The sequence below is a fragment of the Oryzias melastigma genome, linkage group LG20 (assembly GCF_002922805.2).
Source record: "Oryzias melastigma strain HK-1 linkage group LG20, ASM292280v2, whole genome shotgun sequence".
NCBI classification, from domain to species: Eukaryota; Metazoa; Chordata; class Actinopteri; order Beloniformes; family Adrianichthyidae; genus Oryzias; species Oryzias melastigma.
The window spans coordinates 1,997,015-2,007,932 of record NC_050531.1 but is presented as its reverse complement, the minus strand read 5'-3'; the positions used below and the strand labels follow the sequence as shown (position 1 = coordinate 2,007,932).

The following is a 10,918-nucleotide window of genomic DNA, read 5'->3' as shown; positions in this document are numbered from 1 at the left end:
GGGGGGGGGGGGGGCATGTGACCCCCCATGAAGGGATGTGTGGTCCTTCAGTGTGCAGCACATTTGCATTTACATTCCCGCTGCTGGCGCTGGAAACAGGAGGCTTTTTTCCCCGGAGCGCTGGGAGAAAGTGGAGACAAAGGCGGCGGGACGAGGAGGCCCGTCAAACGCTCCCCGGCCGGCCCTCTCCCAGACTGGAATTAAATACTCCTCATTCCATCCTCATTCATTAGCTCCACGCCCACAACCTCAGCGCCATATGGGGCCATGAAACGCCTCCTGCACTCACAGAGCGAAGGAGGCGGCTGACTGATGGCCAGGACTGTTTACTAAAACCGCCGCTCGCGCGGCTTTTATTACAAAGCGCCGGGCGTTCCATTACGGCAAACTGAAGGAGATCGAGAGGAGAACAGAGGCAGAGAGGAGAGTCAAAGATGAGGAAGGAAGAAAACAGTGCTCCGTTGATTTACACCTTCATTACTCTCCTCTAACTGTGCTTATTGCAAATCATGATGCTGCTTTATGAGCTGAATCCTCAATTACCACAAAGCGAGGAGGACGGCGTTTCCGTCCAGACCAGCCAGCAGCGCCAAGTGGGCCCATACGGTTTAAACGTAGCAGAAAATGTGATCCGACTGGGTTTGTCCAGTTTCTGTGGTGGCTCCACGTGTGTTTGAACACACTGATTAGGCGGGGAATCAGTGGGTTAGCTCGCTACGCTAGCCAGCTACCTGGTGGACAGTGTAGAATGCTATTGAGCTCCTCTTTAGCATTCAAGCGAGCTAAGTTGAAGCACTCTAGTGAGCTCTTCTGTATTGAGCTAGCAAACTCATTTGTAGCATACTAGCGAGCTCCACAGTAGCATGCTATCGAGCTCTGCTATAGCAAGCTCCTCTGTAGCATCCTGGTGAGCTACACTCTAGCATGCTAGCAAGCTCCTCTGTACCATGCTAGAGCTCTTCTTTAGCAAGCTAGCGAGCTCCATTTAAGCATGCTAGCAAGCTCCTCTACAACGAGCTAGTGGGCTCTGCTTTATCGAACTAGCGAGCTTGTCTGAATTGAGCTAGCACGCTTCGCAGCAGCAAGCTAGCATGCTTAGCTGTATTGAGCTAGCGAGCTCCGATGTCTACCAGGCGGCTGGCTAAACCCATTTTTGACCCGCATTTTCTGCCACTTTCAAACCATATGAGCCCACATGGCATTGCTGGCTGGGGAAAGGGGGCGTGCTGTCCCTTCACCCCGTCTGCAGAAGCGAGGGAAAGCTCCGCCTGTTTGGATGCAGTGAGTTAGAATCCATCGCAGAAAAATCAGGTGATTACTGAGCGCGCTCAGTCTCTCCCACAGTGTCTGTGTCAGACCGAGGCGTGCATGTGAGTGTTGGAGGCGTGCATGTGAGTGTCGGAGGCGTGCACATGAGTGTCGGAGGCGTGCATGTCACCTGACTCCCACTCTGCCCTCGGCTGACATGTTGACGGATGTTCGTCCGTTCTGACCGTGACAGCCACCTCATCCTGACACGGCGTCTGCAGCAGCCTCTGGCTGCAGCTCCGCCCACTCTGCTCAGACTCACCTCTGACCTCTGGAGGGCCTGGAAATCCCAGTCCGGCTCCAGTAGAGCTTCTTAAAACCCACCCAGAGCTGGGTGGGGATCCGATTGAATTAAGCCAGAATTAATTGAATCCAGCGGTGAGTAACTGGACTGATGTCTCTCAGGACCAAAGGTCCGGTCGCGGTGCCGGAGAGGGAAGCTGCTGTCAGCGCCTCCGGCACGGACGGGTAACTCCACCGTTACTGCTCAGAGCGCCGCTCCACGCCCAGCGGCACCGGCAGAGCGCCGGTTAACGAGAGCCCAAAGTAATTAATACAAATGGAATGTTTAATGCAATTTTTCCATTTCAAAGAAATTCCCTCGCCGTCTTTCCAACAACAGATTTAACTCTCTGGCGTTCTCCTCGGGCGGACGACGAGCTCGGCATCAGATCACACTCATTTGAGCCAGAACGCTCTGTGGGATTCTGGGTAAAAAGCTGCAGCCGCTGTTGGATCCACAGACCTGAAGATCCGGATCCAGAAATCAAAAGGTCAGGATCTACAAACCTGGAGGACCAGATCCTCTGACCTGAAGGTCCAGAACCACAAACCTGAAGATCTGGATCCACAGACCTGGAGGTCCAGATCCAGAAATCTGAAGGTCCAGATCCTCAGACCTGAAGGTACACCGATCGGAAAATATGGATTCTCATACCTAAAGTTCCAGACCCAAAATTCTGAAGGTCCGAATTCACAGAAAGGTCCAGATCCATAAACCTAAATGCCAGAATCCTCAGACCTAAGGGTCCAGATCCACCGAGCTGAAGATCCTGATCCAGGAATCTGAAGGTCCGAATCCTCACACTTAAGGGTCCACATCCACAGACCTGAAAGTTCGGATCCAATATCTGGATCTACATAATGGAAGCTCTAGATCCACAGACCTGAAGGCCTGGATCTTTAAACCTGAAGGTCCAGATCCAGAAGTCTAAAGGCCTGGATCTGCAGACTTGAGGTCAGGAATCCAGAAATCTGAAGGTCCAAATCCACAGAGCTGAAGGTCCGGATCCTGAAGGTCCAGAAGCAGGCGTCCTGTTTTGAAGCCCAGCTGCACGGCTCAGTAATGGAGGCCTGTGAGACCTGAACACACGGGTCTGTGGGCTCCTCGTGTCAGAGCTGACTGTCTCGCTGCGGGGGGTCTTCCAGAATGACCTTTCCTCAAAGGGGACGGGTTCTCCCGCTGGCTCCGAGACGCCTCGGGTATTATCCAGCCTGAAACAGTAGCATGCACCTATTACCGCCGGGTTTAAAGCTGGTTTTGTGTCCTTCCCCGAGGAATGCGCAGACCTACAGAGACAAACCGGCTTTGATTGGACGGGGGCTTCACGGAGGTCTTTCTGCTGCTTCACAATGAAGCATCCTAATGTCTGGAGGAGCAGCAGAACAATGGAGGAACCTCTCTTTCACTCAGGGGACTGGAAGTAAATGGACCTCTGCCTGTTCATTTACAGCAGAACCCCACAAAGGATCCTGCAGGACAATAGGGGCACAAAGGAGTCCCGATATCATTCAGTGCATGGACAGGAGCGCTCTCCTCAGAGGGAGGGGCCCGTCTGGAGCTGACAGAGGAATGGCTCTGCTGTAAAGAGGGGGGCTGTTGCAGCGCTGACACCCGCTGGGTCGAGGTGTTGCACGTCATCTGCAATAACCCGCATCGTTACTCCTGCCGCCTGCCAGAGGGGAAAATCACATCACGCCAGCTTCACCGCTGCCAGCCAAAATGGAGACGCCAAGTCGCACGAAGACGCAGAAACAAACAACGCTCGCCATCACGATCCATCACACGGCGATCGGGAAACGCAGCGAGCGTCAGACACGTCCTGCTCTGGACTTCCTGTTCTCCTGCTTCAATGTAAATACAAACAGTGTTTAGTCCACTTCTGCAGTGGTGAAGCCTCTACACCAGGGGTCACCAACACGTCGCCCGCGGGCGACCTGTCGCCCGCGAGCACCACATCAGTCGCCCGCAGACCTCTTCTAAAAATAGCACAATTCACTTGTGAGCTGCTCGATAATTTTATTTTTGTGTGATGCGATTTTTTTGAATCACACCAGCCTTCATAAAGAATTAAAAATTAAAATATCTTAAAGCTATATTGTAACGACTCCACTGGTATGTTATTAGTAGCAGGGGCGCCGCAGGGACCCATAAGGCGAGTTACTCTTTCACTGTCTGGGTCGGAGGATCGTCGGTGCCCCGTATGTCGCACGACCCCGAATAGTTTCAGGCTGAAGAAGACCACGAAGCAGACTGCGTACTCTCAGTACCGTCATCAACACCCATTTATTTTAAACACACATGAACAGCCAAACAGTATGAACCTGACTTATGCTCACAGCTCCCTCACTCATGGTGAGCAATGTTACACACCCAAGATTTCCCACTTCCCATGAGTCTTAGGAGCTGAAGGCGGGGCTAACCCCCGGGTCGCCACACTATGTTCATTATTTCTGAAGCCAAAAACAGCCTGTCCCACTATTTTTCTTTTTTTAAATCGTTTTCTCCTTAACGAGATAATCAATAGTCGCATTTCCATTAACTCTAAAATTTCGCAAATTAGAATTTGGATAATAAATCATCCAAATGGAAACACCACAGTTTCGAAAAAACTGACATTTTTCGAAAAAAGAAATTGCGCTTACAGAAGGAAATAGACATTTTTCGCAAAGCTGAAACACTTTTTTCTAAATAAATGCGCTTCTCGGTATGAAGTGTCTGATCTGAGCGCTGCACAGCCGGCGCATCGGGAGGTCCCGCAGCGTCAAAGCGCTTTATAAATTGCGGGTCATACAGAATCGCGCAGCAGCTCCTCCTCCTTTCCTGTCACCTCATCTACAGACGCACTTTTGCAGCTTGGAGCCTGAAGTCTCATGAGCGCGAGCGCCGTGACAGAAACTTGAATTTATGTTGTGGTGTTTTCAGACAGAAAAAAAGGTCCAGATGCTTATTTGTTAGAATGCTTTTTCTTTTAACGCAGAACGGACTTGTCTCTCTTCTGAGTTGAGCTGCGCTGCACGCGCCCCAGACAGAGCCTTGACGTCACCCACACGCTCCCTTTTAGTGTATGAAATAAAAAAAAATACTTGTTGTCCTTCATCGCCGTGTTTTTAATGACTTATCGCGTGAGTTGGTTTGTGATTTATCGCAAAATTATGATTTAATGGAAACAGTGTCATTTCCAAAAGTTTTTTTTTAAATTCCAAGAATTTCCATAAAGTTTTGCGCAAATGTGTAATGGAAATGCAGCTAATAACAAAGAATGAGGCGTCCCCTTCTCCCTTTCCCACATGGAGACACCGAGAATATTTGATTATTAGTTATCTTTAATAGAAACACAGATTACAAAAAAAACAAATAAAAAAGCTCGCATTTTTCAAAAAAAAGTTTTTGCGTGTAGAGGAGCTGGTTTTGGGGGCGTATTGAAATGGATATGGACATTGTTCGCAGAACTGTTATGGAAATGGACTTTTTTCTGATTAAATGCGCTTCTGAAGTGTCTGTCTGAGTACAGCACAGCGGGCGCTGTTATAATTTTGTTAAAAACATTTCATTTGGTCATTACCTCAAAATGTGACAAGATCTGTTGAGATTAATAAAGTTCTGAATATTGATATCTGTTTCCTAGCTTGTTGTCATTATTGATAATTATGCTAAGAAATCAGTGTCTTCACATAGAGAAGTATCATTATTATTATTAATAATGAATAACTAAAGGCAAACTAAGCAAATTTATTATTTCAAACTGGTAGCCCTTCGTATGATTCAGTACCCATGAAGTAGCCCGCAGGTTCAAAAAGGTTGGTGACCCCTGCTCTACACAGCTGAGAGGACGCACTCTGACTCCTCCTCCTCCTGAACGAGCTGCCTGAAGGCCAGAAGATCCGAAGATCCGATTATCCCAAGATCTGAAGATCCAAAGATCCGATTATCCCAAGATCTGAAGATCTGAAGATCCAAAGATCCAAAACCCTGCTTTCAGCTAAAGCTTGACGGCAGAACGTCTATGGAGAGAAAACAGACTCACCAGATTTGAATGTGTAATTCTTGATTTGTGTGTAATTTTTGATTTGTGGGTTACTATGAATTTGTGCATCTTGATTCATCATGATTTGTTTGTAACTTTTGATTTGTGCGTCCATAATTCTTGACCCATGTGTAACTCCAGATTTGTGCGTGTGTAATTATAAATTTGTGACTTATACAATACATTTTGTGCACAAGTGCAAAAATTATGAATTCAAAAAAATACAAATTACCGACCCACAAATTAAAATTACAACCACTAGAAACTAAATGACGCACCAATTGCTTGTTACACACACAAAACCACATTTACGCACAAATCTGATGTGAATCTTTTCACGTCTCCGAGAAAGCAAAGATTCATGTTTAAGTGATGAGAGTTTTTTATCAGCCGCTTTGAACTTAGTGAATAATATCCGGTAAAACTTGACTTTTTCTCACTTTCTTAAACAGATATAGTATAAAAAAGCATTTTTTAAACTCTTATCTCTTTAGAAAATACAAATATTTTTCAGAACTGAAGTGTTTGAAGCTACACATAAATCGGGTTGAGACTATTTTCTCTCCATAGATTCCTAAACGAACGGTTAGACGAAACCTGGAAACAAGTTTCTGCTGTTTTACTGTTATTTTTCATATTTAGTTTGTTTCTTTCACACTTTTGAACACATTTGCTGTCATTGTTTGTTTCTCTGCTTTGATTGGACTTCAAACTACATATATTTAATAATATTTGTAAAGTTTGCTTTAGTTTCTGAGCTGAACTGCCTTCACTTCCCTTTTTTTAAGCTTCGACTGAAGCGTTCCTGTATGGAGCTAAACTGAAGCCAATATTATCAGAAACCCAAATAAAACAAATTGTTTTTTGGCCAAAAAATGTAAAATATCCAAAACTTTTAGCTATTCTAAAATAAACGTCATTATTTTCTGCTTCAAATGTTCTGTTTTTAGGTTTCAAAACTCAAAATTTCAGTTTCAAAACTTTTTTTTACAGCTTCAATTGCTCTTCTTTGGTTTTGAATCTGAAAGTTTCAATCTGAATCTGAAAATTCACGATGACTGAACCCGGTTTTGATTGGTCCTTCGTTTTATCCCCGCCCCCAACGCACCACAACGGGGTTTTGAAACAGAAATTTTCAGATTCAAAACCGAAAAAGAAGAGTTGAAATTGAAATTCACGCTTTGAAACGGAAATTTTGAGTTTTGAGTCCTAAAAAATAGAACATTTAAAGCTGAAAATAATTAAGTTTATTTTAGAATAGCTAAATGTTTCAGACATTTAGTTTTTTTTTTAGACGAACACCAATATTTTGGGTTTCAAATAATATTGGCCTCGATTTAGCTCCATATTCCGGTCTCCCCTCCATCATACCGGGCTGGTATCAATGCCCGACTCCCTGGTTTTGGGTCGTCTCCTCCAGTAATCCTTACAGCTGTTCCATACTGGCTGCACACCAACATGAGCCGACGTAAACGCTTCCTACATCTCTTCTGTTTTCAAGTTTCTCTCTGCTCTTCTTTCCTGACAGTTTGTATAAAATTCCCTTGGTCTTTTTCTTGGTCTTTAGATACTAAAGTGTAAAAGCAGGATTAAACCAGGAGATGCTGTAATTCCCTCCGAGTGTCTTCTGGCTGCAGCAGGAAGTGGTATTTTCACCTCTGTGTGTTAATCTGTCTGTCTGCATGGTGTCTGGGACTCGCCAACACATTTCCATGAAATGCAGCAGCAGCTTCGCCTCCAGCTAAGAAAGACTTGATGAGATTTTGATAGTGATCTGAACTTGTGATTTCTATTATTGGATAATTATCACCCCCCCCTCTCTCTGGATGCAGAGATTTCATTCCGAACGCGACGCCGGGCGTTAACGGAGGCCGCACAGGTCAGGGAATCGATTACGCCGCCGAGTTTCCCCGTTAGTGAACTCTCCGGAGCGTGGTTACAGGATTCACCAACAACTCTCCTTTCAGGTCGGAGATGTCTGAACGCAGCAGGATGATGCCCCCCCTGTAGCAGAGTCGCCTCCCCAGCTCGGAGACTTTGCTGTAAATCACTATCTCCCCCCGTCAGGCTGCAGACGGCTGCACACGGCGGACGCCCCGCTGCCTCCTGGGTGACTAATAGATCTTGTTAAATTGTGCTGAGAAGCGTGCAGGAGAGCGAGCGCTCTTCCTCTGCTGTTGCATGTGCCTTCATGGGCTCGTGCACGCTCGTGCACGCTCGTGCGCATCACCTCTTAGCTTCAGGGAAGGTGAGGAGGGTGCAGCTGTGGAGGGAGGGCTCAATAAGCCGCTCAGCAGCTTTAATTCTGGAGGGCTGGCGTTGGGCTGGTGCTGGTGGACCGACCCCCCCCCCCCCCCCCCCCCCCCNNNNCTCAAAAACAAAATGTTTCCAGTAAGTTCCGTATATAGAAGCAATATTCATCACCGTTTTCTTAAACTAAATATACTGATGTATATATACTGATAGATTGCTCTATATACACTATAATGGTATAAATATACATATATACTATAAAATAGGTTGACCATCCATGTATTGCAATATATTCAATAATATTTGATTGACATGTTGAGAAATATTTTGTAATATTTTACAATATATTGCAATATATTTTTGCTTCGTAAGGATCTCATTCATCGTTAGAAAACAAATCCAGCTACAGTGGGAGGGGCGGAGCCTGAAGACATGAGTGGAATCTGTGTGTAGCTTTGGATTTGTGTGTAATTTTGTATTTGTGCGTATCTTTGTATTTGTGTCAAATTTTGATTTTCTTTGTGTGTAACTTTGAATGTGTTTGTGCTTAACTTTGGATTTGTGTGTAACTTTATTTGTGTGTCAGTAACTTATGTTTGTGTAGCTTTGGATTTATTTGTGTGTCTATAACTCTGTTTGTGTGTGTCTGTAGGGGTGTATTTGTGTGTGTGTAACTTTGAATATGTGTGTGTACCTTCTGATTTGTGAATAACTTTGTATTTGTGTCTAATTTTAGATTTTTTTGCGTGAAACTTTGAATTTGTGTTTGTATAAATATGGATTTGTGCTTAACTTTGTATTTCTGTGTCTCTAACTTTTGATTTGTGCGTAGCTTTAAATTTGTGTGTAATTCTTGATTTGTAACTCATATATTTTGTGCATAATTACAAAAATTACAAAATAAAAAAAAATACTAAACACAATTTACACACGCACAAATTAAAATGACAACATCTTGGAACTAAATTACACACAAATCTTTAAAAATCACGAGTCGCTTGCACACAAAACCACATTTATGCACAAATCTGAGGTGAGACTCTTCAGACTCCGAGAGAGAAAAGATTCCTAAAGAATATGGATCCAGCTGGAGGTGGGGGGGGGGGGACTCTCTTCAGTCCGGCTCCTCTGAGCGGATCCAGGAGGTTTGTGTGTAGTTGTTGTTCATTCGCCCTCAGACCCCGGCGGTCGATCCTCGCCGTTCTCCGGCCTCCGTCCACCTGCAGAAGCCTGCAGCTCGAGTAGAGCCGGCCTCCGGTTGACCTTCAGAGGGAAGGTGACCCCTGCCGACCCAGTTTCCCGCCTCCTGCACGAGCCGTCAGGAAACATCTTCCTTATTTTTGGTTTTTAATCGGACAGCTCCATAAATAGCCTCTCTCTCCGAGGGCCTGATTCATCAGGAGGATGAGGATGATGCTCCGACGCAGCAGCTCCAGGAAAGAGGAAGTTCAGGGAAAAGCTCCAGAGTGATCCTGAGATCCTGTCAGGATTCATCCTCACACTGTGCACACGTGACTAATACACTCCAATAATCAAGGGGGGGTCTCCTCTGCTGACTTCAGACAAGCAAACACAGAGCTGCACGTGCATGGTGGTGGGGGGGCTCAGAGGGTCTTCTCCGCTGCAGATGCGTCAGGAGGGCGCGCGCGCCACATGTGGAGCGCGAATAATGTCATCAGCGCGGGTCACTGCTCCGGACCCACCACTCTGTGACGTCACAGCCTTTCAGGAACAGCCCCCCCCATCCCCTTCCCTCCACGTGCACACACAAACACACCGCACAGTGCACGTGCGCAGGTGTGCGTGTGTGGTTTAAATATTCAGCAGCTCCGTGTTTTCCCGCGTGACTTTGATCCTCTGCAGATTCCGGCCGCTTTCATCTCTGAACTTCAAACCTGGACAGATCTGCTCTGCCACGCCCCCACCACATGCACACATGCACGCACGCACGCACGCACACACACACAAAGAGGCAGGTAACCCGCGCGCTTCCAGGAGCAGCTCCAACACCATAGATAGAGGATGGGGAGGGGGGAGGGGGGGAGGGGGGTATTGCTGTCCTCAGCACCCATCGGTACAAGCGTGCATGCGCCTCGCGGGGCGCGTGCACGCTTGTACCGATGGGTGCTGAGGACAGCACGTGCGTAAAAAGAATCTCTGCTGCGCCAGAACCGCTGCTCGGGAACTTCACCGGACCCCCCAACAACAACGCCCGCCATCAGGATCGATGCGCACGGAGCTGTCCGCGCGCCTGCGGAGCCGCCACGCAGCGAGCGCGCGGGACCTCCGCACCACCCAATTTGTTATGAAATATTTCATCCAACAAGAAGAAATAAATAAAAAAAGTTCCCCACAGACCTCCGCGCTGCGGGCGGGAAGAAGTCTCCTCCTCACAACTTCTCACTCTTATTTCCTCCTTAAATCTGAAATAAAACCCGCTCCCGGGACGCGGCGGTCCGCTCCTCCTCGCGCTCACCTGCTTCCGTCGCCGTAGCAAACACGCTCCCGGGGAGCCGCGGCAGCGCCCGCTCCGTCTCCGCTCTGCAGCCTCCGGTGCCCGGTGCTCCAACCCCGACTGCGCTCTCAGTGGCGCTGCATCACTCCGCTGGATGTCAGCGAGGCTGGGGGACTCCACCCGCCCATTGGCTGCCATTCACCAGTCCCTGGCAGAAGGGGGGGTGGGGGTAATCACGCAGGCACACGCACAGACCACTGACACACATACGCAAAAAAAAGGAAAAAGAGGGAGGATGGATGGAGAGATCAGAGCGGGGGAACTTTCCCGCCCTGCGTAATTGCTGGTTAGTAAATAAATCAGCCAATAAATGATCGATATTTCTCCAAAACGCAGCAGTCGTGCGGGAACCGTGCGGGGAATAAGTGTTTGTTTTTCATCACTTCGTTCACACTCATTGGTAGATGAGCGCGTGCTGCTGCTGCCGCGCGCGCTTCACTTTCGGAGCATCAATCCTGCAGCTCCTGTCAGGAGCGCGCGCTCCAGGTGATGGAGGAGACCGGTTTCTGTCCGGGGGGTGGGGGGGGGGGGGGCC

The 10,918-nt window shown here is 47.5% G+C and overlaps 1 protein-coding gene across 1 annotated transcript in view; it reads right to left on the bottom strand.

Annotated features, from left to right (window-relative positions):
- Window positions 1–10,918, bottom strand: part of LOC112150995 (cadherin-6) — an 83,452-nt gene that overhangs the window by 50,069 nt on the left and 22,465 nt on the right. The window contains exon 3 of the mRNA XM_024279557.2: window positions 10,345–10,580. The gene's annotated coding sequence lies outside the window, so the exon portion shown is untranslated. The remainder of the gene's footprint in view (window positions 1–10,344; window positions 10,581–10,918) is intronic.